The 27,887-nt window shown below is 52.2% G+C and overlaps 27 non-coding genes across 27 annotated transcripts; 13 read left to right on the top strand and 14 right to left on the bottom strand.

Annotated features, from left to right (window-relative positions):
- Positions 1 to 956: 956 nt before the first annotated feature.
- On the bottom strand, positions 957 to 1,028 carry TRNAE-UUC (transfer RNA glutamic acid (anticodon UUC)). Its single transcript has one exon. It is a non-coding gene; the product is annotated as a tRNA-Glu (tRNA).
- A 243-nt stretch (positions 1,029 to 1,271) lies between these two features.
- On the top strand, positions 1,272 to 1,354 carry TRNAL-UAA (transfer RNA leucine (anticodon UAA)). The gene has a single exon. It is a non-coding gene; the product is annotated as a tRNA-Leu (tRNA).
- Positions 1,355 to 3,121: 1,767 nt separating this feature from the next.
- TRNAE-UUC (transfer RNA glutamic acid (anticodon UUC)) lies at positions 3,122 to 3,193 on the bottom strand. The gene has a single exon. It is a non-coding gene; the product is annotated as a tRNA-Glu (tRNA).
- Positions 3,194 to 3,436: 243 nt separating this feature from the next.
- TRNAL-UAA (transfer RNA leucine (anticodon UAA)) lies at positions 3,437 to 3,519 on the top strand. The gene has a single exon. It is a non-coding gene; the product is annotated as a tRNA-Leu (tRNA).
- A 1,767-nt stretch (positions 3,520 to 5,286) lies between these two features.
- TRNAE-UUC (transfer RNA glutamic acid (anticodon UUC)) lies at positions 5,287 to 5,358 on the bottom strand. The gene has a single exon. It is a non-coding gene; the product is annotated as a tRNA-Glu (tRNA).
- Positions 5,359 to 5,601: 243 nt separating this feature from the next.
- Positions 5,602 to 5,684, top strand: TRNAL-UAA (transfer RNA leucine (anticodon UAA)). The gene has a single exon. It is a non-coding gene; the product is annotated as a tRNA-Leu (tRNA).
- A 1,094-nt stretch (positions 5,685 to 6,778) lies between these two features.
- On the bottom strand, positions 6,779 to 6,850 carry TRNAE-CUC (transfer RNA glutamic acid (anticodon CUC)). The gene has a single exon. It is a non-coding gene; the product is annotated as a tRNA-Glu (tRNA).
- Positions 6,851 to 7,468: 618 nt separating this feature from the next.
- Positions 7,469 to 7,540, bottom strand: TRNAE-UUC (transfer RNA glutamic acid (anticodon UUC)). The gene has a single exon. It is a non-coding gene; the product is annotated as a tRNA-Glu (tRNA).
- Positions 7,541 to 7,783: 243 nt separating this feature from the next.
- Positions 7,784 to 7,866, top strand: TRNAL-UAA (transfer RNA leucine (anticodon UAA)). Its single transcript has one exon. It is a non-coding gene; the product is annotated as a tRNA-Leu (tRNA).
- A 1,767-nt stretch (positions 7,867 to 9,633) lies between these two features.
- TRNAE-UUC (transfer RNA glutamic acid (anticodon UUC)) lies at positions 9,634 to 9,705 on the bottom strand. Its single transcript has one exon. It is a non-coding gene; the product is annotated as a tRNA-Glu (tRNA).
- Positions 9,706 to 9,948: 243 nt separating this feature from the next.
- Positions 9,949 to 10,031, top strand: TRNAL-UAA (transfer RNA leucine (anticodon UAA)). Its single transcript has one exon. It is a non-coding gene; the product is annotated as a tRNA-Leu (tRNA).
- A 1,767-nt stretch (positions 10,032 to 11,798) lies between these two features.
- Positions 11,799 to 11,870, bottom strand: TRNAE-UUC (transfer RNA glutamic acid (anticodon UUC)). Its single transcript has one exon. It is a non-coding gene; the product is annotated as a tRNA-Glu (tRNA).
- Positions 11,871 to 12,113: 243 nt separating this feature from the next.
- On the top strand, positions 12,114 to 12,196 carry TRNAL-UAA (transfer RNA leucine (anticodon UAA)). Its single transcript has one exon. It is a non-coding gene; the product is annotated as a tRNA-Leu (tRNA).
- Positions 12,197 to 13,963: 1,767 nt separating this feature from the next.
- On the bottom strand, positions 13,964 to 14,035 carry TRNAE-UUC (transfer RNA glutamic acid (anticodon UUC)). Its single transcript has one exon. It is a non-coding gene; the product is annotated as a tRNA-Glu (tRNA).
- Positions 14,036 to 14,278: 243 nt separating this feature from the next.
- On the top strand, positions 14,279 to 14,361 carry TRNAL-UAA (transfer RNA leucine (anticodon UAA)). The gene has a single exon. It is a non-coding gene; the product is annotated as a tRNA-Leu (tRNA).
- Positions 14,362 to 16,128: 1,767 nt separating this feature from the next.
- TRNAE-UUC (transfer RNA glutamic acid (anticodon UUC)) lies at positions 16,129 to 16,200 on the bottom strand. Its single transcript has one exon. It is a non-coding gene; the product is annotated as a tRNA-Glu (tRNA).
- A 243-nt stretch (positions 16,201 to 16,443) lies between these two features.
- TRNAL-UAA (transfer RNA leucine (anticodon UAA)) lies at positions 16,444 to 16,526 on the top strand. Its single transcript has one exon. It is a non-coding gene; the product is annotated as a tRNA-Leu (tRNA).
- A 1,767-nt stretch (positions 16,527 to 18,293) lies between these two features.
- On the bottom strand, positions 18,294 to 18,365 carry TRNAE-UUC (transfer RNA glutamic acid (anticodon UUC)). The gene has a single exon. It is a non-coding gene; the product is annotated as a tRNA-Glu (tRNA).
- A 243-nt stretch (positions 18,366 to 18,608) lies between these two features.
- Positions 18,609 to 18,691, top strand: TRNAL-UAA (transfer RNA leucine (anticodon UAA)). Its single transcript has one exon. It is a non-coding gene; the product is annotated as a tRNA-Leu (tRNA).
- A 1,767-nt stretch (positions 18,692 to 20,458) lies between these two features.
- On the bottom strand, positions 20,459 to 20,530 carry TRNAE-UUC (transfer RNA glutamic acid (anticodon UUC)). Its single transcript has one exon. It is a non-coding gene; the product is annotated as a tRNA-Glu (tRNA).
- A 243-nt stretch (positions 20,531 to 20,773) lies between these two features.
- TRNAL-UAA (transfer RNA leucine (anticodon UAA)) lies at positions 20,774 to 20,856 on the top strand. Its single transcript has one exon. It is a non-coding gene; the product is annotated as a tRNA-Leu (tRNA).
- A 1,767-nt stretch (positions 20,857 to 22,623) lies between these two features.
- TRNAE-UUC (transfer RNA glutamic acid (anticodon UUC)) lies at positions 22,624 to 22,695 on the bottom strand. Its single transcript has one exon. It is a non-coding gene; the product is annotated as a tRNA-Glu (tRNA).
- A 243-nt stretch (positions 22,696 to 22,938) lies between these two features.
- On the top strand, positions 22,939 to 23,021 carry TRNAL-UAA (transfer RNA leucine (anticodon UAA)). The gene has a single exon. It is a non-coding gene; the product is annotated as a tRNA-Leu (tRNA).
- A 1,767-nt stretch (positions 23,022 to 24,788) lies between these two features.
- On the bottom strand, positions 24,789 to 24,860 carry TRNAE-UUC (transfer RNA glutamic acid (anticodon UUC)). The gene has a single exon. It is a non-coding gene; the product is annotated as a tRNA-Glu (tRNA).
- A 243-nt stretch (positions 24,861 to 25,103) lies between these two features.
- On the top strand, positions 25,104 to 25,186 carry TRNAL-UAA (transfer RNA leucine (anticodon UAA)). Its single transcript has one exon. It is a non-coding gene; the product is annotated as a tRNA-Leu (tRNA).
- Positions 25,187 to 26,953: 1,767 nt separating this feature from the next.
- TRNAE-UUC (transfer RNA glutamic acid (anticodon UUC)) lies at positions 26,954 to 27,025 on the bottom strand. The gene has a single exon. It is a non-coding gene; the product is annotated as a tRNA-Glu (tRNA).
- A 243-nt stretch (positions 27,026 to 27,268) lies between these two features.
- Positions 27,269 to 27,351, top strand: TRNAL-UAA (transfer RNA leucine (anticodon UAA)). The gene has a single exon. It is a non-coding gene; the product is annotated as a tRNA-Leu (tRNA).
- Positions 27,352 to 27,887: the final 536 nt, after the last annotated feature.

The following is a 27,887-nucleotide window of genomic DNA, read 5'->3' as shown; positions in this document are numbered from 1 at the left end:
GCCATTTGGAGACAAAGCCTGCGGCCCAGTCAAAGGAGGACTACCTGCCACAGGCCATGGGGTCAGAAGCCTACAAAAGGAAGCGCGCCTCGGAATACAGGATCTCACTTGCTCAAGAGCCTTGCCTCCCACCATGGGAAGCAGCTCTAAAGGAACCTTGCGAAAATCATATTTTGAGCGATACTGCGTCATGCTAGGCAAATTGTGAGTCAGAAAAGCAACTTCATTTTGAGAAGCCCTGACCTACGGGAAGGAAAAGCTTTCAAGGTCAGAAGAGGGACTCGAACCCGGGCCGCGGCGGTGAGAGCGCCGAATCCTAACCACTAGACCACCAGGGAGCCCAGAGCCGTGCAGCAAAAGTTCATACACTGCTCTCCGAGTGACAAAGCTCATGGGGGCTGAAAACATATTTTATTCTACAGCAAATATGAATCGGAACTTAATCCTCATGATGCCACCAGACTGCCTGTCACTTCCAGGCACAGGCCATCCTCTCCCCCTTGCTACTGAACCGATGAATTCCTGCACAATCAGGATCCCCGGGAAAACCCAAGAGGGACACCTAGTGGCTGCTGATGGCGCACAGACAGCTGGTACACCTTCTCTCACCTATCTCGTTATTCAGCTTGCTGGAAGAATACATTGCGCTTAAGCCATTCAAGAGTGCAAAGGAGAAGAGTGCTCCAAAGTAGATGTATGCATCACAGCAGGGTTTTCCAGCAATTTACCTTTCTGTTGAGCTGGTACTGCACTTCACGCCAACATAGAGCACCTGACTGGGTGGGGGACTGCGTGCGCACAAAGGTGGCTTAGGTCAATGGGGGCAAAGCAACCTGGGGCACAGGAGAACAAGCCCCATTCCTCCGCTTTCATCTATTGGGAGGGGTGCCTTTTTAAAGACCTTCTTTTAAAAAAGATACACAGACAAATTAAGCAATCTATGCTTTAGAGGGATCTTCCCTGACCGGGAATCGAACCCGGGCCGCGGCGGTGAAAGCGCCGAATCCTAGCCACTAGACCACCAGGGAGTAGATGCTCTAGTGTGCCTGCCTTGCTCACCCCCTTATTGTGACTAAGCTAACTCCAATATAAAAATTAACGGTAAAGTCCGAGTGGGAGAAAGTTAGGTGTCACACAGTGTGTTTGTTATAAGCAATTACTTTTAACCTCCTGCAAAAGCCTTTTAACTCTGCAATCACCTCTTGCTGGACAGCTGGTGCTACAGCAGCAAGCATAAAAAGGGAGTTGAAGAAAGTAAATCCTTGGGTCTCACCAGGGTGGCCGAGTGGTTAAGGCGTTGGACTTAAGATCCAATGGACGTTTGTCCGCATGGGCTCGAGCCCCATTCCTGGTATGGGTTTTCAGCAGGTTTGTAGGAACGTGCAGATGCTTTTGAAAAGCATTTTCCTCCGCCCTCCTCGGCCTCCCACTGCCCCTCCCCAACGGTCCCCATTCAAGCCTCAGGTGTGGAGTCTGCTGCTACTCTTCTACCAGCATGGATGCTTCCCAGAGCAATGAAGTGCCATCTACACAGAGCCCCTGCCTAGAGAAATACACCTCCTATGTCTTTTTCCACTATAGGGAGCAGGAGAAACTGATTGCTTCCTGGGCAACATGGGTCTGCCACTAGAATTTGCAGATTTCTCCCCTTTTTTTGATTTACGCCTACAGGCTCTCCCTTCCCAGTGGAGCAGGATCTGCTGATGCAGGCCCGGCTGGCCCAAACGTGCAAAGGGTTCTCCACAGGCCTCTGGGAAAGAAATTGAGCAGAGTTTCCTGCCCCGCCTCCTCTCGCCTTCCGAACGGGCTTCCAAACGGGCAATGCCCTGACGGGTCCCCCACAACCTATCCTGCCCATGCCCACACCCCTGTATATGAGGGTGACCCATGTCCCTCACCCTCCATGCTCGAATGGAAGGCCTGTGTGTCCTGAGGGGAGCACCAGACAGGCATCTCTCAGGCCAGGCAGACACCTGCAGAACCTGTTAAGCTCCAAAGCCTGTACATTCCCAAGATGCAACAGGTCACTATGCAAATCAGGCAGCCCTTGCCACACCCTCCCCGCCTCTGGCCTCTGCCGCTTTCCGTACGTGCAGCTCAGCTTTTTCTTACCCAGAGGCAGACTTCCGTTTTAGCAAACAGGTGGGTTGCAGTGGGTCCAGGACGCCATTTGGAGACAAAGCCTGCGGCCCAGTCAAAGGAGGACTACCTGCCACAGGCCATGGGGTCAGAAGCCTACAAAAGGAAGCGCGCCTCGGAATACAGGATCTCACTTGCTCAAGAGCCTTGCCTCCCACCATGGGAAGCAGCTCTAAAGGAACCTTGCGAAAATCATATTTTGAGCGATACTGCGTCATGCTAGGCAAATTGTGAGTCAGAAAAGCAACGTCATTTTGAGAAGCCCTGACCTACGGGAAGGAAAAGCTTTCAAGGTCAGAAGAGGGACTCGAACCCGGGCCGCGGCGGTGAGAGCGCCGAATCCTAACCACTAGACCACCAGGGAGCCCAGAGCCGTGCAGCAAAAGTTCATACACTGCTCTCCGAGTGACAAAACTCATGGGGGCTGAAAACATATTTTATTCTACAGCAAATATGAATCGGAACTTAATCCTAATGATGCCACCAGACTGCCTGTCACTTCCAGGCACAGGCCATCCTCTCCCCCTTGCTACTGAACCGATGAATTCCTGCACAATCAGGATCCCCGGGAAAACCCAAGAGGGACACCTAGTGGCTGCTGATGGCGCACAGACAGCTGGTACACCTTCTCTCACCTATCTCGTTATTCAGCTTGCTGGAAGAATACATTGCGCTTAAGCGATTCAAGAGTGCAAAGGAGAAGAGTGCTCCAAAGTAGATGTATGCATCACAGCAGGGTTTTCCAGCAATTTACCTTTCTGTTGAGCTGGTACTGCACTTCACGCCAACATAGAGCACCTGACTGGGTGGGGGACTGCGTGCGCACAAAGGTGGCTTAGGTCAATGGGGGCAAAGCAACCTGGGGCACAGGAGAACAAGCCCCATTCCTCCGCTTTCATCTATTGGGAGGGGTGCCTTTTTAAAGACCTTCTTTTAAAAAAGATACACAGACAAATTAAGCAATCTATGCTTTAGAGGGATCTTCCCTGACCGGGAATCGAACCGGGGCCACGGCGGTGAAAGCGCCGAATCCTAGCCACTAGACCACCAGGGAGTAGATGCTCTAGTGTGCCTGCCTTGCTCACCCCCTTATTGTGACTAAGCTAACTCCAATATAAAAATTAACGGTAAAGTCCGAGTGGGAGAAAGTTAGGTGTCACACAGTGTGTTTGTTATAAGCAATTACTTTTAACCTCCTGCAAAAGCCTTTTAACTCTGCAATCACCTCTTGCTGGACAGCTGGTGCTACAGCAGCAAGCATAAAAAGGTAGTTGAAGAAAGTAAATCCTTGGGTCTCACCAGGGTGGCCGAGTGGTTAAGGCGTTGGACTTAAGATCCAATGGACGTTTGTCCGCATGGGTTTGAGCCCCATTCCTGGTATGGGTTTTCAGCAGGTTTGTAGGAACGTGCAGATGCTTTTGAAAAGCATTTTCCTCCGCCCTCCTCGGCCTCCCACTGCCCCTCCCCAACGGTCCCCATTCAAGCCTCAGGTGTGGAGTCTGCTGCTACTCTTCTACCAGCATGGATGCTTCCCAGAGCAATGAAGTGCCATCTACACAGAGCCCCTGCCTAGAGAAATACACCTCCTATGTCTTTTTCCACTATAGGGAGCAGGAGAAACTGATTGCTTCCTGGGCAACATGGGTCTGCCACTAGAATTTGCAGATTTCTCCCCTTTTTTTGATTTACGCCTACAGGCTCTCCCTTCCCAGTGGAGCAGGATCTGCTGATGCAGGCCCGGCTGGCCCAAACGTGCAAAGGGTTCTCCACAGGCCTCTGGGAAAGAAATTGAGCAGAGTTTCCTGCCCCGCCTCCTCTCGCCTTCCGAACGGGCTTCCAAACGGGCAATGCCCTGACGGGTCCCCCACAACCTATCCTGCCCATGCCCACACCCCTGTATATGAGGGTGACCCATGTCCCTCACCCTCCATGCTCGAATGGAAGGCCTGTGTGTCCTGAGGGGAGCACCAGACAGGCATCTCTCAGGCCAGGCAGACACCTGCAGAACCTGTTAAGCTCCAAAGCCTGTACATTCCCAAGATGCAACAGGTCACTATGCAAATCAGGCAGCCCTTGCCACACCCTCCCCGCCTCTGGCCTCTGCCGCTTTCCGTACGTGCAGCTCAGCTTTTTCTTACCCAGAGGCAGACTTCCGTTTTAGCAAACAGGTGGGTTGCAGTGGGTCCAGGACGCCATTTGGAGACAAAGCCTGCGGCCCAGTCAAAGGAGGACTACCTGCCACAGGCCATGGGGTCAGAAGCCTACAAAAGGAAGCGCGCCTCGGAATACAGGATCTCACTTGCTCAAGAGCCTTGCCTCCCACCATGGGAAGCAGCTCTAAAGGAACCTTGCGAAAATCATATTTTGAGCGATACTGCGTCATGCTAGGCAAATTGTGAGTCAGAAAAGCAACTTCATTTTGAGAAGCCCTGACCTACGGGAAGGAAAAGCTTTCAAGGTCAGAAGAGGGACTCGAACCCGGGCCGCGGCGGTGAGAGCGCCGAATCCTAACCACTAGACCACCAGGGAGCCCAGAGCCGTGCAGCAAAAGTTCATACACTGCTCTCCGAGTGACAAAGCTCATGGGGGCTGAAAACATATTTTATTCTACAGCAAATATGAATCGGAACTTAATCCTCATGATGCCACCAGACTGCCTGTCACTTCCAGGCACAGGCCATCCTCTCCCCCTTGCTACTGAACCGATGAATTCCTGCACAATCAGGATCCCCGGGAAAACCCAAGAGGGACACCTAGTGGCTGCTGATGGCGCACAGACAGCTGGTACACCTTCTCTCACCTATCTCGTTATTCAGCTTGCTGGAAGAATACATTGCGCTTAAGCCATTCAAGAGTGCAAAGGAGAAGAGTGCTCCAAAGTAGATGTATGCATCACAGCAGGGTTTTCCAGCAATTTACCTTTCTGTTGAGCTGGTACTGCACTTCACGCCAACATAGAGCACCTGACTGGGTGGGGGACTGCGTGCGCACAAAGGTGGCTTAGGTCAATGGGGGCAAAGCAACCTGGGGCACAGGAGAACAAGCCCCATTCCTCCGCTTTCATCTATTGGGAGGGGTGCCTTTTTAAAGACCTTCTTTTAAAAAAGATACACAGACAAATTAAGCAATCTATGCTTTAGAGGGATCTTCCCTGACCGGGAATCGAACCCGGGCCGCGGCGGTGAAAGCGCCGAATCCTAGCCACTAGACCACCAGGGAGTAGATGCTCTAGTGTGCCTGCCTTGCTCACCCCCTTATTGTGACTAAGCTAACTCCAATATAAAAATTAACGGTAAAGTCCGAGTGGGAGAAAGTTAGGTGTCACACAGTGTGTTTGTTATAAGCAATTACTTTTAACCTCCTGCAAAAGCCTTTTAACTCTGCAATCACCTCTTGCTGGACAGCTGGTGCTACAGCAGCAAGCATAAAAAGGGAGTTGAAGAAAGTAAATCCTTGGGTCTCACCAGGGTGGCCGAGTGGTTAAGGCGTTGGACTTAAGATCCAATGGACGTTTGTCCGCATGGGCTCGAGCCCCATTCCTGGTATGGGTTTTCAGCAGGTTTGTAGGAACGTGCAGATGCTTTTGAAAAGCATTTTCCTCCGCCCTCCTCGGCCTCCCACTGCCCCTCCCCAACGGTCCCCATTCAAGCCTCAGGTGTGGAGTCTGCTGCTACTCTTCTACCAGCATGGATGCTTCCCAGAGCAATGAAGTGCCATCTACACAGAGCCCCTGCCTAGAGAAATACACCTCCTATGTCTTTTTCCACTATAGGGAGCAGGAGAAACTGATTGCTTCCTGGGCAACATGGGTCTGCCACTAGAATTTGCAGATTTCTCCCCTTTTTTTGATTTACGCCTACAGGCTCTCCCTTCCCAGTGGAGCAGGATCTGCTGATGCAGGCCCGGCTGGCCCAAACGTGCAAAGGGTTCTCCACAGGCCTCTGGGAAAGAAATTGAGCAGAGTTTCCTGCCCCGCCTCCTCTCGCCTTCCGAACGGGCTTCCAAACGGGCAATGCCCTGACGGGTCCCCCACAACCTATCCTGCCCATGCCCACACCCCTGTATATGAGGGTGACCCATGTCCCTCACCCTCCATGCTCGAATGGAAGGCCTGTGTGTCCTGAGGGGAGCACCAGACAGGCATCTCTCAGGCCAGGCAGACACCTGCAGTACCTGTTAAGCTCCAAAGCCTGTACATTCCCAAGATGCAACAGGTCACTATGCAAATCAGGCAGCCCTTGCCACACCCTCCCCGCCTCTGGCCTCTGCCGCTTTCCGTACGTGCAGCTCAGCTTTTTCTTACCCAGAGGCAGACTTCCGTTTTAGCAAACAGGTGGGTTGCAGTGGGTCCAGGACGCCATTTGGAGACAAAGCCTGCGGCCCAGTCAAAGGAGGACTACCTGCCACAGGCCATGGGGTCAGAAGCCTACAAAAGGAAGCGCGCCTCGGAATACAGGATCTCACTTGCTCAAGAGCCTTGCCTCCCACCATGGGAAGCAGCTCTAAAGGAACCTTGCGAAAATCATATTTTGAGCGATACTGCGTCATGCTAGGCAAATTGTGAGTCAGAAAAGCAACTTCATTTTGAGAAGCCCTGACCTACGGGAAGGAAAAGCTTTCAAGGTCAGAAGAGGGACTTTTCCCTGACCGGGAATCGAACCCGGGCCGCGGCGGTGAGAGCGCCGAATCCTAACCACTAGACCACCAGGGAGCCCAGAGCCGTGCAGCAAAAGTTCATACACTGCTCTCCGAGTGACAAAGCTCATGGGGGCTGAAAACATATTTTATTCTACAGCAAATATGAATCGGAACTTAATCCTCATGATGCCACCAGACTGCCTGTCACTTCCAGGCACAGGCCATCCTCTCCCCCTTGCTACTGAACCGATGAATTCCTGCACAATCAGGATCCCCGGGAAAACCCAAGAGGGACACCTAGTGGCTGCTGATGGCGCACAGACAGCTGGTACACCTTCTCTCACCTATCTCGTTATTCAGCTTGCTGGAAGAATACATTGCGCTTAAGCGATTCAAGAGTGCAAAGGAGAAGAGTGCTCCAAAGTAGATGTATGCATCACAGCAGGGTTTTCCAGCAATTTACCTTTCTGTTGAGCTGGTACTGCACTTCACGCCAACATAGAGCACCTGACTGGGTGGGGGACTGCGTGCGCACAAAGGTGGCTTAGGTCAATGGGGGCAAAGCAACCTGGGGCACAGGAGAACAAGCCCAATTCCTCCGCTTTCATCTATTGGGAGGGGTGCCTTTTTAAAGACCTTCTTTTAAAAAAGATACACAGACAAATTAAGCAATCTATGCTTTAGAGGGATCTTCCCTGACCGGGAATCGAACCCGGGCCGCGGCGGTGAAAGCGCCGAATCCTAGCCACTAGACCACCAGGGAGTAGATGCTCTAGTGTAACTGCCTTGCTCACCCCCTTATTGTGATTAAGCTAACTCCAATATAAAAATTAACGGTAAGGTCCGAGTGGGAGAAAGTTAGGTGTCACACAGTGTGTTTGTTATAAGCAATTACTTTTAACCTCCTGCAAAAGCCTTTTAACTCTGCAATCACCTCTTGCTGGACAGCTGGTGCTACAGTAGCAAGCATAAAAAGGGAGTTGAAGAAAGTAAATCCTTGGGTCTCACCAGGGTGGCCGAGTGGTTAAGGCGTTGGACTTAAGATCCAATGGACGTTTGTCCGCATGGGTTCGAGCCCCATTCCTGGTATGGGTTTTCAGCAGGTTTGTAGGAACGTGCGGATGCTTTTGAAAAGCATTTTCCTCCGCCCTCCTCGGCCTCCCACTGCCCCTCCCCAACGGTCCCCATTCAAGCCTCAGGTGTGGAGTCTGCTGCTACTCTTCTACCAGCATGGATGCTTCCCAGAGCAATGAAGTGCCATCTACACAGAGCCCCTGCCTAGAGAAATACACCTCCTATGTCTTTTTCCACTATAGGGAGCAGGAGAAACTGATTGCTTCCTGGGCAACATGGGTCTGCCACTAGAATTTGCAGATTTCTCCCCTTTTTTTGATTTACGCCTACAGGCTCTCCCTTCCCAGTGGAGCAGGATCTGCTGATGCAGGCCCGGCTGGCCCAAACGTGCAAAGGGTTCTCCACAGGCCTCTGGGAAAGAAATTGAGCAGAGTTTCCTGCCCCGCCTCCTCTCGCCTTCCGAACGGGCTTCCAAACGGGCAATGCCCTGACGGGTCCCCCACAACCTATCCTGCCCATGCCCACACCCCTGTATATGAGGGTGACCCATGTCCCTCACCCTCCATGCTCGAATGGAAGGCCTGTGTGTCCTGAGGGGAGCACCAGACAGGCATCTCTCAGGCCAGGCAGACACCTGCAGAACCTGTTAAGCTCCAAAGCCTGTACATTCCCAAGATGCAACAGGTCACTATGCAAATCAGGCAGCCCTTGCCACACCCTCCCCGCCTCTGGCCTCTGCCGCTTTCCGTACGTGCAGCTCAGCTTTTTCTTACCCAGAGGCAGACTTCCGTTTTAGCAAACAGGTGGGTTGCAGTGGGTCCAGGACGCCATTTGGAGACAAAGCCTGCGGCCCAGTCAAAGGAGGACTACCTGCCACAGGCCATGGGGTCAGAAGCCTACAAAAGGAAGCGCGCCTCGGAATACAGGATCTCACTTGCTCAAGAGCCTTGCCTCCCACCATGGGAAGCAGCTCTAAAGGAACCTTGCGAAAATCATATTTTGAGCGATACTGCGTCATGCTAGGCAAATTGTGAGTCAGAAAAGCAACGTCATTTTGAGAAGCCCTGACCTACGGGAAGGAAAAGCTTTCAAGGTCAGAAGAGGGACTCGAACCCGGGCCGCGGCGGTGAGAGCGCCGAATCCTAACCACTAGACCACCAGGGAGCCCAGAGCCGTGCAGCAAAAGTTCATACACTGCTCTCCGAGTGACAAAACTCATGGGGGCTGAAAACATATTTTATTCTACAGCAAATATGAATCGGAACTTAATCCTAATGATGCCACCAGACTGCCTGTCACTTCCAGGCACAGGCCATCCTCTCCCCCTTGCTACTGAACCGATGAATTCCTGCACAATCAGGATCCCCGGGAAAACCCAAGAGGGACACCTAGTGGCTGCTGATGGCGCACAGACAGCTGGTACACCTTCTCTCACCTATCTCGTTATTCAGCTTGCTGGAAGAATACATTGCGCTTAAGCGATTCAAGAGTGCAAAGGAGAAGAGTGCTCCAAAGTAGATGTATGCATCACAGCAGGGTTTTCCAGCAATTTACCTTTCTGTTGAGCTGGTACTGCACTTCACGCCAACATAGAGCACCTGACTGGGTGGGGGACTGCGTGCGCACAAAGGTGGCTTAGGTCAATGGGGGCAAAGCAACCTGGGGCACAGGAGAACAAGCCCCATTCCTCCGCTTTCATCTATTGGGAGGGGTGCCTTTTTAAAGACCTTCTTTTAAAAAAGATACACAGACAAATTAAGCAATCTATGCTTTAGAGGGATCTTCCCTGACCGGGAATCGAACCCGGGCCGCGGCGGTGAAAGCGCCGAATCCTAGCCACTAGACCACCAGGGAGTAGATGCTCTAGTGTGCCTGCCTTGCTCACCCCCTTATTGTGACTAAGCTAACTCCAATATAAAAATTAACGGTAAAGTCCGAGTGGGAGAAAGTTAGGTGTCACACAGTGTGTTTGTTATAAGCAATTACTTTTAACCTCCTGCAAAAGCCTTTTAACTCTGCAATCACCTCTTGCTGGACAGCTGGTGCTACAGCAGCAAGCATAAAAAGGGAGTTGAAGAAAGTAAATCCTTGGGTCTCACCAGGGTGGCCGAGTGGTTAAGGCGTTGGACTTAAGATCCAATGGACGTTTGTCCGCATGGGCTCGAGCCCCATTCCTGGTATGGGTTTTCAGCAGGTTTGTAGGAACGTGCAGATGCTTTTGAAAAGCATTTTCCTCCGCCCTCCTCGGCCTCCCACTGCCCCTCCCCAACGGTCCCCATTCAAGCCTCAGGTGTGGAGTCTGCTGCTACTCTTCTACCAGCATGGATGCTTCCCAGAGCAATGAAGTGCCATCTACACAGAGCCCCTGCCTAGAGAAATACACCTCCTATGTCTTTTTCCACTATAGGGAGCAGGAGAAACTGATTGCTTCCTGGGCAACATGGGTCTGCCACTAGAATTTGCAGATTTCTCCCCTTTTTTTGATTTACGCCTACAGGCTCTCCCTTCCCAGTGGAGCAGGATCTGCTGATGCAGGCCCGGCTGGCCCAAACGTGCAAAGGGTTCTCCACAGGCCTCTGGGAAAGAAATTGAGCAGAGTTTCCTGCCCCGCCTCCTCTCGCCTTCCGAACGGGCTTCCAAACGGGCAATGCCCTGACGGGTCCCCCACAACCTATCCTGCCCATGCCCACACCCCTGTATATGAGGGTGACCCATGTCCCTCACCCTCCATGCTCGAATGGAAGGCCTGTGTGTCCTGAGGGGAGCACCAGACAGGCATCTCTCAGGCCAGGCAGACACCTGCAGAACCTGTTAAGCTCCAAAGCCTGTACATTCCCAAGATGCAACAGGTCACTATGCAAATCAGGCAGCCCTTGCCACACCCTCCCCGCCTCTGGCCTCTGCCGCTTTCCGTACGTGCAGCTCAGCTTTTTCTTACCCAGAGGCAGACTTCCGTTTTAGCAAACAGGTGGGTTGCAGTGGGTCCAGGACGCCATTTGGAGACAAAGCCTGCGGCCCAGTCAAAGGAGGACTACCTGCCACAGGCCATGGGGTCAGAAGCCTACAAAAGGAAGCGCGCCTCGGAATACAGGATCTCACTTGCTCAAGAGCCTTGCCTCCCACCATGGGAAGCAGCTCTAAAGGAACCTTGCGAAAATCATATTTTGAGCGATACTGCGTCATGCTAGGCAAATTGTGAGTCAGAAAAGCAACGTCATTTTGAGAAGCCCTGACCTACGGGAAGGAAAAGCTTTCAAGGTCAGAAGAGGGACTCGAACCCGGGCCGCGGCGGTGAGAGCGCCGAATCCTAACCACTAGACCACCAGGGAGCCCAGAGCCGTGCAGCAAAAGTTCATACACTGCTCTCCGAGTGACAAAACTCATGGGGGCTGAAAACATATTTTATTCTACAGCAAATATGAATCGGAACTTAATCCTAATGATGCCACCAGACTGCCTGTCACTTCCAGGCACAGGCCATCCTCTCCCCCTTGCTACTGAACCGATGAATTCCTGCACAATCAGGATCCCCGGGAAAACCCAAGAGGGACACCTAGTGGCTGCTGATGGCGCACAGACAGCTGGTACACCTTCTCTCACCTATCTCGTTATTCAGCTTGCTGGAAGAATACATTGCGCTTAAGCGATTCAAGAGTGCAAAGGAGAAGAGTGCTCCAAAGTAGATGTATGCATCACAGCAGGGTTTTCCAGCAATTTACCTTTCTGTTGAGCTGGTACTGCACTTCACGCCAACATAGAGCACCTGACTGGGTGGGGGACTGCGTGCGCACAAAGGTGGCTTAGGTCAATGGGGGCAAAGCAACCTGGGGCACAGGAGAACAAGCCCCATTCCTCCGCTTTCATCTATTGGGAGGGGTGCCTTTTTAAAGACCTTCTTTTAAAAAAGATACACAGACAAATTAAGCAATCTATGCTTTAGAGGGATCTTCCCTGACCGGGAATCGAACCGGGGCCACGGCGGTGAAAGCGCCGAATCCTAGCCACTAGACCACCAGGGAGTAGATGCTCTAGTGTGCCTGCCTTGCTCACCCCCTTATTGTGACTAAGCTAACTCCAATATAAAAATTAACGGTAAAGTCCGAGTGGGAGAAAGTTAGGTGTCACACAGTGTGTTTGTTATAAGCAATTACTTTTAACCTCCTGCAAAAGCCTTTTAACTCTGCAATCACCTCTTGCTGGACAGCTGGTGCTACAGCAGCAAGCATAAAAAGGTAGTTGAAGAAAGTAAATCCTTGGGTCTCACCAGGGTGGCCGAGTGGTTAAGGCGTTGGACTTAAGATCCAATGGACGTTTGTCCGCATGGGTTTGAGCCCCATTCCTGGTATGGGTTTTCAGCAGGTTTGTAGGAACGTGCAGATGCTTTTGAAAAGCATTTTCCTCCGCCCTCCTCGGCCTCCCACTGCCCCTCCCCAACGGTCCCCATTCAAGCCTCAGGTGTGGAGTCTGCTGCTACTCTTCTACCAGCATGGATGCTTCCCAGAGCAATGAAGTGCCATCTACACAGAGCCCCTGCCTAGAGAAATACACCTCCTATGTCTTTTTCCACTATAGGGAGCAGGAGAAACTGATTGCTTCCTGGGCAACATGGGTCTGCCACTAGAATTTGCAGATTTCTCCCCTTTTTTTGATTTACGCCTACAGGCTCTCCCTTCCCAGTGGAGCAGGATCTGCTGATGCAGGCCCGGCTGGCCCAAACGTGCAAAGGGTTCTCCACAGGCCTCTGGGAAAGAAATTGAGCAGAGTTTCCTGCCCCGCCTCCTCTCGCCTTCCGAACGGGCTTCCAAACGGGCAATGCCCTGACGGGTCCCCCACAACCTATCCTGCCCATGCCCACACCCCTGTATATGAGGGTGACCCATGTCCCTCACCCTCCATGCTCGAATGGAAGGCCTGTGTGTCCTGAGGGGAGCACCAGACAGGCATCTCTCAGGCCAGGCAGACACCTGCAGAACCTGTTAAGCTCCAAAGCCTGTACATTCCCAAGATGCAACAGGTCACTATGCAAATCAGGCAGCCCTTGCCACACCCTCCCCGCCTCTGGCCTCTGCCGCTTTCCGTACGTGCAGCTCAGCTTTTTCTTACCCAGAGGCAGACTTCCGTTTTAGCAAACAGGTGGGTTGCAGTGGGTCCAGGACGCCATTTGGAGACAAAGCCTGCGGCCCAGTCAAAGGAGGACTACCTGCCACAGGCCATGGGGTCAGAAGCCTACAAAAGGAAGCGCGCCTCGGAATACAGGATCTCACTTGCTCAAGAGCCTTGCCTCCCACCATGGGAAGCAGCTCTAAAGGAACCTTGCGAAAATCATATTTTGAGCGATACTGCGTCATGCTAGGCAAATTGTGAGTCAGAAAAGCAACTTCATTTTGAGAAGCCCTGACCTACGGGAAGGAAAAGCTTTCAAGGTCAGAAGAGGGACTCGAACCCGGGCCGCGGCGGTGAGAGCGCCGAATCCTAACCACTAGACCACCAGGGAGCCCAGAGCCGTGCAGCAAAAGTTCATACACTGCTCTCCGAGTGACAAAGCTCATGGGGGCTGAAAACATATTTTATTCTACAGCAAATATGAATCGGAACTTAATCCTCATGATGCCACCAGACTGCCTGTCACTTCCAGGCACAGGCCATCCTCTCCCCCTTGCTACTGAACCGATGAATTCCTGCACAATCAGGATCCCCGGGAAAACCCAAGAGGGACACCTAGTGGCTGCTGATGGCGCACAGACAGCTGGTACACCTTCTCTCACCTATCTCGTTATTCAGCTTGCTGGAAGAATACATTGCGCTTAAGCCATTCAAGAGTGCAAAGGAGAAGAGTGCTCCAAAGTAGATGTATGCATCACAGCAGGGTTTTCCAGCAATTTACCTTTCTGTTGAGCTGGTACTGCACTTCACGCCAACATAGAGCACCTGACTGGGTGGGGGACTGCGTGCGCACAAAGGTGGCTTAGGTCAATGGGGGCAAAGCAACCTGGGGCACAGGAGAACAAGCCCCATTCCTCCGCTTTCATCTATTGGGAGGGGTGCCTTTTTAAAGACCTTCTTTTAAAAAAGATACACAGACAAATTAAGCAATCTATGCTTTAGAGGGATCTTCCCTGACCGGGAATCGAACCCGGGCCGTGGCGGTGAAAGCGCCGAATCCTAGCCACTAGACCACCAGGGAGTAGATGCTCTAGTGTGCCTGCCTTGCTCACCCCCTTATTGTGACTAAGCTAACTCCAATATAAAAATTAACGGTAAAGTCCGAGTGGGAGAAAGTTAGGTGTCACACAGTGTGTTTGTTATAAGCAATTACTTTTAACCTCCTGCAAAAGCCTTTTAACTCTGCAATCACCTCTTGCTGGACAGCTGGTGCTACAGCAGCAAGCATAAAAAGGGAGTTGAAGAAAGTAAATCCTTGGGTCTCACCAGGGTGGCCGAGTGGTTAAGGCGTTGGACTTAAGATCCAATGGACGTTTGTCCGCATGGGCTCGAGCCCCATTCCTGGTATGGGTTTTCAGCAGGTTTGTAGGAACGTGCAGATGCTTTTGAAAAGCATTTTCCTCCGCCCTCCTCGGCCTCCCACTGCCCCTCCCCAACGGTCCCCATTCAAGCCTCAGGTGTGGAGTCTGCTGCTACTCTTCTACCAGCATGGATGCTTCCCAGAGCAATGAAGTGCCATCTACACAGAGCCCCTGCCTAGAGAAATACACCTCCTATGTCTTTTTCCACTATAGGGAGCAGGAGAAACTGATTGCTTCCTGGGCAACATGGGTCTGCCACTAGAATTTGCAGATTTCTCCCCTTTTTTTGATTTACGCCTACAGGCTCTCCCTTCCCAGTGGAGCAGGATCTGCTGATGCAGGCCCGGCTGGCCCAAACGTGCAAAGGGTTCTCCACAGGCCTCTGGGAAAGAAATTGAGCAGAGTTTCCTGCCCCGCCTCCTCTCGCCTTCCGAACGGGCTTCCAAACGGGCAATGCCCTGACGGGTCCCCCACAACCTATCCTGCCCATGCCCACACCCCTGTATATGAGGGTGACCCATGTCCCTCACCCTCCATGCTCGAATGGAAGGCCTGTGTGTCCTGAGGGGAGCACCAGACAGGCATCTCTCAGGCCAGGCAGACACCTGCAGAACCTGTTAAGCTCCAAAGCCTGTACATTCCCAAGATGCAACAGGTCACTATGCAAATCAGGCAGCCCTTGCCACACCCTCCCCGCCTCTGGCCTCTGCCGCTTTCCGTACGTGCAGCTCAGCTTTTTCTTACCCAGAGGCAGACTTCCGTTTTAGCAAACAGGTGGGTTGCAGTGGGTCCAGGACGCCATTTGGAGACAAAGCCTGCGGCCCAGTCAAAGGAGGACTACCTGCCACAGGCCATGGGGTCAGAAGCCTACAAAAGGAAGCGCGCCTCGGAATACAGGATCTCACTTGCTCAAGAGCCTTGCCTCCCACCATGGGAAGCAGCTCTAAAGGAACCTTGCGAAAATCATATTTTGAGCGATACTGCGTCATGCTAGGCAAATTGTGAGTCAGAAAAGCAACGTCATTTTGAGAAGCCCTGACCTACGGGAAGGAAAAGCTTTCAAGGTCAGAAGAGGGACTCGAACCCGGGCCGCGGCGGTGAGAGCGCCGAATCCTAACCACTAGACCACCAGGGAGCCCAGAGCCGTGCAGCAAAAGTTCATACACTGCTCTCCGAGTGACAAAACTCATGGGGGCTGAAAACATATTTTATTCTACAGCAAATATGAATCGGAACTTAATCCTAATGATGCCACCAGACTGCCTGTCACTTCCAGGCACAGGCCATCCTCTCCCCCTTGCTACTGAACCGATGAATTCCTGCACAATCAGGATCCCCGGGAAAACCCAAGAGGGACACCTAGTGGCTGCTGATGGCGCACAGACAGCTGGTACACCTTCTCTCACCTATCTCGTTATTCAGCTTGCTGGAAGAATACATTGCGCTTAAGCGATTCAAGAGTGCAAAGGAGAAGAGTGCTCCAAAGTAGATGTATGCATCACAGCAGGGTTTTCCAGCAATTTACCTTTCTGTTGAGCTGGTACTGCACTTCACGCCAACATAGAGCACCTGACTGGGTGGGGGACTGCGTGCGCACAAAGGTGGCTTAGGTCAATGGGGGCAAAGCAACCTGGGGCACAGGAGAACAAGCCCCATTCCTCCGCTTTCATCTATTGGGAGGGGTGCCTTTTTAAAGACCTTCTTTTAAAAAAGATACACAGACAAATTAAGCAATCTATGCTTTAGAGGGATCTTCCCTGACCGGGAATCGAACCGGGGCCACGGCGGTGAAAGCGCCGAATCCTAGCCACTAGACCACCAGGGAGTAGATGCTCTAGTGTGCCTGCCTTGCTCACCCCCTTATTGTGACTAAGCTAACTCCAATATAAAAATTAACGGTAAAGTCCGAGTGGGAGAAAGTTAGGTGTCACACAGTGTGTTTGTTATAAGCAATTACTTTTAACCTCCTGCAAAAGCCTTTTAACTCTGCAATCACCTCTTGCTGGACAGCTGGTGCTACAGCAGCAAGCATAAAAAGGTAGTTGAAGAAAGTAAATCCTTGGGTCTCACCAGGGTGGCCGAGTGGTTAAGGCGTTGGACTTAAGATCCAATGGACGTTTGTCCGCATGGGTTCGAGCCCCATTCCTGGTATGGGTTTTCAGCAGGTTTGTAGGAACGTGCAGATGCTTTTGAAAAGCATTTTCCTCCGCCCTCCTCGGCCTCCCACTGCCCCTCCCCAACGGTCCCCATTCAAGCCTCAGGTGTGGAGTCTGCTGCTACTCTTCTACCAGCATGGATGCTTCCCAGAGCAATGAAGTGCCATCTACACAGAGCCCCTGCCTAGAGAAATACACCTCCTATGTCTTTTTCCACTATAGGGAGCAGGAGAAACTGATTGCTTCCTGGGCAACATGGGTCTGCCACTAGAATTTGCAGATTTCTCCCCTTTTTTTGATTTACGCCTACAGGCTCTCCCTTCCCAGTGGAGCAGGATCTGCTGATGCAGGCCCGGCTGGCCCAAACGTGCAAAGGGTTCTCCACAGGCCTCTGGGAAAGAAATTGAGCAGAGTTTCCTGCCCCGCCTCCTCTCGCCTTCCGAACGGGCTTCCAAACGGGCAATGCCCTGACGGGTCCCCCACAACCTATCCTGCCCATGCCCACACCCCTGTATATGAGGGTGACCCATGTCCCTCACCCTCCATGCTCGAATGGAAGGCCTGTGTGTCCTGAGGGGAGCACCAGACAGGCATCTCTCAGGCCAGGCAGACACCTGCAGAACCTGTTAAGCTCCAAAGCCTGTACATTCCCAAGATGCAACAGGTCACTATGCAAATCAGGCAGCCCTTGCCACACCCTCCCCGCCTCTGGCCTCTGCCGCTTTCCGTACGTGCAGCTCAGCTTTTTCTTACCCAGAGGCAGACTTCCGTTTTAGCAAACAGGTGGGTTGCAGTGGGTCCAGGACGCCATTTGGAGACAAAGCCTGCGGCCCAGTCAAAGGAGGACTACCTGCCACAGGCCATGGGGTCAGAAGCCTACAAAAGGAAGCGCGCCTCGGAATACAGGATCTCACTTGCTCAAGAGCCTTGCCTCCCACCATGGGAAGCAGCTCTAAAGGAACCTTGCGAAAATCATATTTTGAGCGATACTGCGTCATGCTAGGCAAATTGTGAGTCAGAAAAGCAACTTCATTTTGAGAAGCCCTGACCTACGGGAAGGAAAAGCTTTCAAGGTCAGAAGAGGGACTCGAACCCGGGCCGCGGCGGTGAGAGCGCCGAATCCTAACCACTAGACCACCAGGGAGCCCAGAGCCGTGCAGCAAAAGTTCATACACTGCTCTCCGAGTGACAAAGCTCATGGGGGCTGAAAACATATTTTATTCTACAGCAAATATGAATCGGAACTTAATCCTCATGATGCCACCAGACTGCCTGTCACTTCCAGGCACAGGCCATCCTCTCCCCCTTGCTACTGAACCGATGAATTCCTGCACAATCAGGATCCCCGGGAAAACCCAAGAGGGACACCTAGTGGCTGCTGATGGCGCACAGACAGCTGGTACACCTTCTCTCACCTATCTCGTTATTCAGCTTGCTGGAAGAATACATTGCGCTTAAGCCATTCAAGAGTGCAAAGGAGAAGAGTGCTCCAAAGTAGATGTATGCATCACAGCAGGGTTTTCCAGCAATTTACCTTTCTGTTGAGCTGGTACTGCACTTCACGCCAACATAGAGCACCTGACTGGGTGGGGGACTGCGTGCGCACAAAGGTGGCTTAGGTCAATGGGGGCAAAGCAACCTGGGGCACAGGAGAACAAGCCCCATTCCTCCGCTTTCATCTATTGGGAGGGGTGCCTTTTTAAAGACCTTCTTTTAAAAAAGATACACAGACAAATTAAGCAATCTATGCTTTAGAGGGATCTTCCCTGACCGGGAATCGAACCCGGGCCGCGGCGGTGAAAGCGCCGAATCCTAGCCACTAGACCACCAGGGAGTAGATGCTCTAGTGTGCCTGCCTTGCTCACCCCCTTATTGTGACTAAGCTAACTCCAATATAAAAATTAACGGTAAAGTCCGAGTGGGAGAAAGTTAGGTGTCACACAGTGTGTTTGTTATAAGCAATTACTTTTAACCTCCTGCAAAAGCCTTTTAACTCTGCAATCACCTCTTGCTGGACAGCTGGTGCTACAGCAGCAAGCATAAAAAGGGAGTTGAAGAAAGTAAATCCTTGGGTCTCACCAGGGTGGCCGAGTGGTTAAGGCGTTGGACTTAAGATCCAATGGACGTTTGTCCGCATGGGCTCGAGCCCCATTCCTGGTATGGGTTTTCAGCAGGTTTGTAGGAACGTGCAGATGCTTTTGAAAAGCATTTTCCTCCGCCCTCCTCGGCCTCCCACTGCCCCTCCCCAACGGTCCCCATTCAAGCCTCAGGTGTGGAGTCTGCTGCTACTCTTCTACCAGCATGGATGCTTCCCAGAGCAATGAAGTGCCATCTACACAGAGCCCCTGCCTAGAGAAATACACCTCCTATGTCTTTTTCCACTATAGGGAGCAGGAGAAACTGATTGCTTCCTGGGCAACATGGGTCTGCCACTAGAATTTGCAGATTTCTCCCCTTTTTTTGATTTACGCCTACAGGCTCTCCCTTCCCAGTGGAGCAGGATCTGCTGATGCAGGCCCGGCTGGCCCAAACGTGCAAAGGGTTCTCCACAGGCCTCTGGGAAAGAAATTGAGCAGAGTTTCCTGCCCCGCCTCCTCTCGCCTTCCGAACGGGCTTCCAAACGGGCAATGCCCTGACGGGTCCCCCACAACCTATCCTGCCCATGCCCACACCCCTGTATATGAGGGTGACCCATGTCCCTCACCCTCCATGCTCGAATGGAAGGCCTGTGTGTCCTGAGGGGAGCACCAGACAGGCATCTCTCAGGCCAGGCAGACACCTGCAGAACCTGTTAAGCTCCAAAGCCTGTACATTCCCAAGATGCAACAGGTCACTATGCAAATCAGGCAGCCCTTGCCACACCCTCCCCGCCTCTGGCCTCTGCCGCTTTCCGTACGTGCAGCTCAGCTTTTTCTTACCCAGAGGCAGACTTCCGTTTTAGCAAACAGGTGGGTTGCAGTGGGTCCAGGACGCCATTTGGAGACAAAGCCTGCGGCCCAGTCAAAGGAGGACTACCTGCCACAGGCCATGGGGTCAGAAGCCTACAAAAGGAAGCGCGCCTCGGAATACAGGATCTCACTTGCTCAAGAGCCTTGCCTCCCACCATGGGAAGCAGCTCTAAAGGAACCTTGCGAAAATCATATTTTGAGCGATACTGCGTCATGCTAGGCAAATTGTGAGTCAGAAAAGCAACGTCATTTTGAGAAGCCCTGACCTACGGGAAGGAAAAGCTTTCAAGGTCAGAAGAGGGACTCGAACCCGGGCCGCGGCGGTGAGAGCGCCGAATCCTAACCACTAGACCACCAGGGAGCCCAGAGCCGTGCAGCAAAAGTTCATACACTGCTCTCCGAGTGACAAAACTCATGGGGGCTGAAAACATATTTTATTCTACAGCAAATATGAATCGGAACTTAATCCTAATGATGCCACCAGACTGCCTGTCACTTCCAGGCACAGGCCATCCTCTCCCCCTTGCTACTGAACCGATGAATTCCTGCACAATCAGGATCCCCGGGAAAACCCAAGAGGGACACCTAGTGGCTGCTGATGGCGCACAGACAGCTGGTACACCTTCTCTCACCTATCTCGTTATTCAGCTTGCTGGAAGAATACATTGCGCTTAAGCGATTCAAGAGTGCAAAGGAGAAGAGTGCTCCAAAGTAGATGTATGCATCACAGCAGGGTTTTCCAGCAATTTACCTTTCTGTTGAGCTGGTACTGCACTTCACGCCAACATAGAGCACCTGACTGGGTGGGGGACTGCGTGCGCACAAAGGTGGCTTAGGTCAATGGGGGCAAAGCAACCTGGGGCACAGGAGAACAAGCCCCATTCCTCCGCTTTCATCTATTGGGAGGGGTGCCTTTTTAAAGACCTTCTTTTAAAAAAGATACACAGACAAATTAAGCAATCTATGCTTTAGAGGGATCTTCCCTGACCGGGAATCGAACCGGGGCCACGGCGGTGAAAGCGCCGAATCCTAGCCACTAGACCACCAGGGAGTAGATGCTCTAGTGTGCCTGCCTTGCTCACCCCCTTATTGTGACTAAGCTAACTCCAATATAAAAATTAACGGTAAAGTCCGAGTGGGAGAAAGTTAGGTGTCACACAGTGTGTTTGTTATAAGCAATTACTTTTAACCTCCTGCAAAAGCCTTTTAACTCTGCAATCACCTCTTGCTGGACAGCTGGTGCTACAGCAGCAAGCATAAAAAGGTAGTTGAAGAAAGTAAATCCTTGGGTCTCACCAGGGTGGCCGAGTGGTTAAGGCGTTGGACTTAAGATCCAATGGACGTTTGTCCGCATGGGTTTGAGCCCCATTCCTGGTATGGGTTTTCAGCAGGTTTGTAGGAACGTGCAGATGCTTTTGAAAAGCATTTTCCTCCGCCCTCCTCGGCCTCCCACTGCCCCTCCCCAACGGTCCCCATTCAAGCCTCAGGTGTGGAGTCTGCTGCTACTCTTCTACCAGCATGGATGCTTCCCAGAGCAATGAAGTGCCATCTACACAGAGCCCCTGCCTAGAGAAATACACCTCCTATGTCTTTTTCCACTATAGGGAGCAGGAGAAACTGATTGCTTCCTGGGCAACATGGGTCTGCCACTAGAATTTGCAGATTTCTCCCCTTTTTTTGATTTACGCCTACAGGCTCTCCCTTCCCAGTGGAGCAGGATCTGCTGATGCAGGCCCGGCTGGCCCAAACGTGCAAAGGGTTCTCCACAGGCCTCTGGGAAAGAAATTGAGCAGAGTTTCCTGCCCCGCCTCCTCTCGCCTTCCGAACGGGCTTCCAAACGGGCAATGCCCTGACGGGTCCCCCACAACCTATCCTGCCCATGCCCACACCCCTGTATATGAGGGTGACCCATGTCCCTCACCCTCCATGCTCGAATGGAAGGCCTGTGTGTCCTGAGGGGAGCACCAGACAGGCATCTCTCAGGCCAGGCAGACACCTGCAGAACCTGTTAAGCTCCAAAGCCTGTACATTCCCAAGATGCAACAGGTCACTATGCAAATCAGGCAGCCCTTGCCACACCCTCCCCGCCTCTGGCCTCTGCCGCTTTCCGTACGTGCAGCTCAGCTTTTTCTTACCCAGAGGCAGACTTCCGTTTTAGCAAACAGGTGGGTTGCAGTGGGTCCAGGACGCCATTTGGAGACAAAGCCTGCGGCCCAGTCAAAGGAGGACTACCTGCCACAGGCCATGGGGTCAGAAGCCTACAAAAGGAAGCGCGCCTCGGAATACAGGATCTCACTTGCTCAAGAGCCTTGCCTCCCACCATGGGAAGCAGCTCTAAAGGAACCTTGCGAAAATCATATTTTGAGCGATACTGCGTCATGCTAGGCAAATTGTGAGTCAGAAAAGCAACTTCATTTTGAGAAGCCCTGACCTACGGGAAGGAAAAGCTTTCAAGGTCAGAAGAGGGACTCGAACCCGGGCCGCGGCGGTGAGAGCGCCGAATCCTAACCACTAGACCACCAGGGAGCCCAGAGCCGTGCAGCAAAAGTTCATACACTGCTCTCCGAGTGACAAAGCTCATGGGGGCTGAAAACATATTTTATTCTACAGCAAATATGAATCGGAACTTAATCCTCATGATGCCACCAGACTGCCTGTCACTTCCAGGCACAGGCCATCCTCTCCCCCTTGCTACTGAACCGATGAATTCCTGCACAATCAGGATCCCCGGGAAAACCCAAGAGGGACACCTAGTGGCTGCTGATGGCGCACAGACAGCTGGTACACCTTCTCTCACCTATCTCGTTATTCAGCTTGCTGGAAGAATACATTGCGCTTAAGCCATTCAAGAGTGCAAAGGAGAAGAGTGCTCCAAAGTAGATGTATGCATCACAGCAGGGTTTTCCAGCAATTTACCTTTCTGTTGAGCTGGTACTGCACTTCACGCCAACATAGAGCACCTGACTGGGTGGGGGACTGCGTGCGCACAAAGGTGGCTTAGGTCAATGGGGGCAAAGCAACCTGGGGCACAGGAGAACAAGCCCCATTCCTCCGCTTTCATCTATTGGGAGGGGTGCCTTTTTAAAGACCTTCTTTTAAAAAAGATACACAGACAAATTAAGCAATCTATGCTTTAGAGGGATCTTCCCTGACCGGGAATCGAACCCGGGCCGTGGCGGTGAAAGCGCCGAATCCTAGCCACTAGACCACCAGGGAGTAGATGCTCTAGTGTGCCTGCCTTGCTCACCCCCTTATTGTGACTAAGCTAACTCCAATATAAAAATTAACGGTAAAGTCCGAGTGGGAGAAAGTTAGGTGTCACACAGTGTGTTTGTTATAAGCAATTACTTTTAACCTCCTGCAAAAGCCTTTTAACTCTGCAATCACCTCTTGCTGGACAGCTGGTGCTACAGCAGCAAGCATAAAAAGGGAGTTGAAGAAAGTAAATCCTTGGGTCTCACCAGGGTGGCCGAGTGGTTAAGGCGTTGGACTTAAGATCCAATGGACGTTTGTCCGCATGGGCTCGAGCCCCATTCCTGGTATGGGTTTTCAGCAGGTTTGTAGGAACGTGCAGATGCTTTTGAAAAGCATTTTCCTCCGCCCTCCTCGGCCTCCCACTGCCCCTCCCCAACGGTCCCCATTCAAGCCTCAGGTGTGGAGTCTGCTGCTACTCTTCTACCAGCATGGATGCTTCCCAGAGCAATGAAGTGCCATCTACACAGAGCCCCTGCCTAGAGAAATACACCTCCTATGTCTTTTTCCACTATAGGGAGCAGGAGAAACTGATTGCTTCCTGGGCAACATGGGTCTGCCACTAGAATTTGCAGATTTCTCCCCTTTTTTTGATTTACGCCTACAGGCTCTCCCTTCCCAGTGGAGCAGGATCTGCTGATGCAGGCCCGGCTGGCCCAAACGTGCAAAGGGTTCTCCACAGGCCTCTGGGAAAGAAATTGAGCAGAGTTTCCTGCCCCGCCTCCTCTCGCCTTCCGAACGGGCTTCCAAACGGGCAATGCCCTGACGGGTCCCCCACAACCTATCCTGCCCATGCCCACACCCCTGTATATGAGGGTGACCCATGTCCCTCACCCTCCATGCTCGAATGGAAGGCCTGTGTGTCCTGAGGGGAGCACCAGACAGGCATCTCTCAGGCCAGGCAGACACCTGCAGAACCTGTTAAGCTCCAAAGCCTGTACATTCCCAAGATGCAACAGGTCACTATGCAAATCAGGCAGCCCTTGCCACACCCTCCCCGCCTCTGGCCTCTGCCGCTTTCCGTACGTGCAGCTCAGCTTTTTCTTACCCAGAGGCAGACTTCCGTTTTAGCAAACAGGTGGGTTGCAGTGGGTCCAGGACGCCATTTGGAGACAAAGCCTGCGGCCCAGTCAAAGGAGGACTACCTGCCACAGGCCATGGGGTCAGAAGCCTACAAAAGGAAGCGCGCCTCGGAATACAGGATCTCACTTGCTCAAGAGCCTTGCCTCCCACCATGGGAAGCAGCTCTAAAGGAACCTTGCGAAAATCATATTTTGAGCGATACTGCGTCATGCTAGGCAAATTGTGAGTCAGAAAAGCAACGTCATTTTGAGAAGCCCTGACCTACGGGAAGGAAAAGCTTTCAAGGTCAGAAGAGGGACTCGAACCCGGGCCGCGGCGGTGAGAGCGCCGAATCCTAACCACTAGACCACCAGGGAGCCCAGAGCCGTGCAGCAAAAGTTCATACACTGCTCTCCGAGTGACAAAACTCATGGGGGCTGAAAACATATTTTATTCTACAGCAAATATGAATCGGAACTTAATCCTAATGATGCCACCAGACTGCCTGTCACTTCCAGGCACAGGCCATCCTCTCCCCCTTGCTACTGAACCGATGAATTCCTGCACAATCAGGATCCCCGGGAAAACCCAAGAGGGACACCTAGTGGCTGCTGATGGCGCACAGACAGCTGGTACACCTTCTCTCACCTATCTCGTTATTCAGCTTGCTGGAAGAATACATTGCGCTTAAGCGATTCAAGAGTGCAAAGGAGAAGAGTGCTCCAAAGTAGATGTATGCATCACAGCAGGGTTTTCCAGCAATTTACCTTTCTGTTGAGCTGGTACTGCACTTCACGCCAACATAGAGCACCTGACTGGGTGGGGGACTGCGTGCGCACAAAGGTGGCTTAGGTCAATGGGGGCAAAGCAACCTGGGGCACAGGAGAACAAGCCCCATTCCTCCGCTTTCATCTATTGGGAGGGGTGCCTTTTTAAAGACCTTCTTTTAAAAAAGATACACAGACAAATTAAGCAATCTATGCTTTAGAGGGATCTTCCCTGACCGGGAATCGAACCGGGGCCACGGCGGTGAAAGCGCCGAATCCTAGCCACTAGACCACCAGGGAGTAGATGCTCTAGTGTGCCTGCCTTGCTCACCCCCTTATTGTGACTAAGCTAACTCCAATATAAAAATTAACGGTAAAGTCCGAGTGGGAGAAAGTTAGGTGTCACACAGTGTGTTTGTTATAAGCAATTACTTTTAACCTCCTGCAAAAGCCTTTTAACTCTGCAATCACCTCTTGCTGGACAGCTGGTGCTACAGCAGCAAGCATAAAAAGGTAGTTGAAGAAAGTAAATCCTTGGGTCTCACCAGGGTGGCCGAGTGGTTAAGGCGTTGGACTTAAGATCCAATGGACGTTTGTCCGCATGGGTTCGAGCCCCATTCCTGGTATGGGTTTTCAGCAGGTTTGTAGGAACGTGCAGATGCTTTTGAAAAGCATTTTCCTCCGCCCTCCTCGGCCTCCCACTGCCCCTCCCCAACGGTCCCCATTCAAGCCTCAGGTGTGGAGTCTGCTGCTACTCTTCTACCAGCATGGATGCTTCCCAGAGCAATGAAGTGCCATCTACACAGAGCCCCTGCCTAGAGAAATACACCTCCTATGTCTTTTTCCACTATAGGGAGCAGGAGAAACTGATTGCTTCCTGGGCAACATGGGTCTGCCACTAGAATTTGCAGATTTCTCCCCTTTTTTTGATTTACGCCTACAGGCTCTCCCTTCCCAGTGGAGCAGGATCTGCTGATGCAGGCCCGGCTGGCCCAAACGTGCAAAGGGTTCTCCACAGGCCTCTGGGAAAGAAATTGAGCAGAGTTTCCTGCCCCGCCTCCTCTCGCCTTCCGAACGGGCTTCCAAACGGGCAATGCCCTGACGGGTCCCCCACAACCTATCCTGCCCATGCCCACACCCCTGTATATGAGGGTGACCCATGTCCCTCACCCTCCATGCTCGAATGGAAGGCCTGTGTGTCCTGAGGGGAGCACCAGACAGGCATCTCTCAGGCCAGGCAGACACCTGCAGAACCTGTTAAGCTCCAAAGCCTGTACATTCCCAAGATGCAACAGGTCACTATGCAAATCAGGCAGCCCTTGCCACACCCTCCCCGCCTCTGGCCTCTGCCGCTTTCCGTACGTGCAGCTCAGCTTTTTCTTACCCAGAGGCAGACTTCCGTTTTAGCAAACAGGTGGGTTGCAGTGGGTCCAGGACGCCATTTGGAGACAAAGCCTGCGGCCCAGTCAAAGGAGGACTACCTGCCACAGGCCATGGGGTCAGAAGCCTACAAAAGGAAGCGCGCCTCGGAATACAGGATCTCACTTGCTCAAGAGCCTTGCCTCCCACCATGGGAAGCAGCTCTAAAGGAACCTTGCGAAAATCATATTTTGAGCGATACTGCGTCATGCTAGGCAAATTGTGAGTCAGAAAAGCAACTTCATTTTGAGAAGCCCTGACCTACGGGAAGGAAAAGCTTTCAAGGTCAGAAGAGGGACTCGAACCCGGGCCGCGGCGGTGAGAGCGCCGAATCCTAACCACTAGACCACCAGGGAGCCCAGAGCCGTGCAGCAAAAGTTCATACACTGCTCTCCGAGTGACAAAGCTCATGGGGGCTGAAAACATATTTTATTCTACAGCAAATATGAATCGGAACTTAATCCTCATGATGCCACCAGACTGCCTGTCACTTCCAGGCACAGGCCATCCTCTCCCCCTTGCTACTGAACCGATGAATTCCTGCACAATCAGGATCCCCGGGAAAACCCAAGAGGGACACCTAGTGGCTGCTGATGGCGCACAGACAGCTGGTACACCTTCTCTCACCTATCTCGTTATTCAGCTTGCTGGAAGAATACATTGCGCTTAAGCCATTCAAGAGTGCAAAGGAGAAGAGTGCTCCAAAGTAGATGTATGCATCACAGCAGGGTTTTCCAGCAATTTACCTTTCTGTTGAGCTGGTACTGCACTTCACGCCAACATAGAGCACCTGACTGGGTGGGGGACTGCGTGCGCACAAAGGTGGCTTAGGTCAATGGGGGCAAAGCAACCTGGGGCACAGGAGAACAAGCCCCATTCCTCCGCTTTCATCTATTGGGAGGGGTGCCTTTTTAAAGACCTTCTTTTAAAAAAGATACACAGACAAATTAAGCAATCTATGCTTTAGAGGGATCTTCCCTGACCGGGAATCGAACCCGGGCCGCGGCGGTGAAAGCGCCGAATCCTAGCCACTAGACCACCAGGGAGTAGATGCTCTAGTGTGCCTGCCTTGCTCACCCCCTTATTGTGACTAAGCTAACTCCAATATAAAAATTAACGGTAAAGTCCGAGTGGGAGAAAGTTAGGTGTCACACAGTGTGTTTGTTATAAGCAATTACTTTTAACCTCCTGCAAAAGCCTTTTAACTCTGCAATCACCTCTTGCTGGACAGCTGGTGCTACAGCAGCAAGCATAAAAAGGGAGTTGAAGAAAGTAAATCCTTGGGTCTCACCAGGGTGGCCGAGTGGTTAAGGCGTTGGACTTAAGATCCAATGGACGTTTGTCCGCATGGGCTCGAGCCCCATTCCTGGTATGGGTTTTCAGCAGGTTTGTAGGAACGTGCAGATGCTTTTGAAAAGCATTTTCCTCCGCCCTCCTCGGCCTCCCACTGCCCCTCCCCAACGGTCCCCATTCAAGCCTCAGGTGTGGAGTCTGCTGCTACTCTTCTACCAGCATGGATGCTTCCCAGAGCAATGAAGTGCCATCTACACAGAGCCCCTGCCTAGAGAAATACACCTCCTATGTCTTTTTCCACTATAGGGAGCAGGAGAAACTGATTGCTTCCTGGGCAACATGGGTCTGCCACTAGAATTTGCAGATTTCTCCCCTTTTTTTGATTTACGCCTACAGGCTCTCCCTTCCCAGTGGAGCAGGATCTGCTGATGCAGGCCCGGCTGGCCCAAACGTGCAAAGGGTTCTCCACAGGCCTCTGGGAAAGAAATTGAGCAGAGTTTCCTGCCCCGCCTCCTCTCGCCTTCCGAACGGGCTTCCAAACGGGCAATGCCCTGACGGGTCCCCCACAACCTATCCTGCCCATGCCCACACCCCTGTATATGAGGGTGACCCATG

The sequence above is a fragment of the Lissotriton vulgaris genome, chromosome 4_1, assembly GCF_964263255.1.
Source record: "Lissotriton vulgaris chromosome 4_1, aLisVul1.2, whole genome shotgun sequence".
Classification (NCBI taxonomy): domain Eukaryota; kingdom Metazoa; phylum Chordata; class Amphibia; order Caudata; family Salamandridae; genus Lissotriton; species Lissotriton vulgaris.
This window is presented reverse-complemented; position numbering and strand designations above follow the sequence as displayed.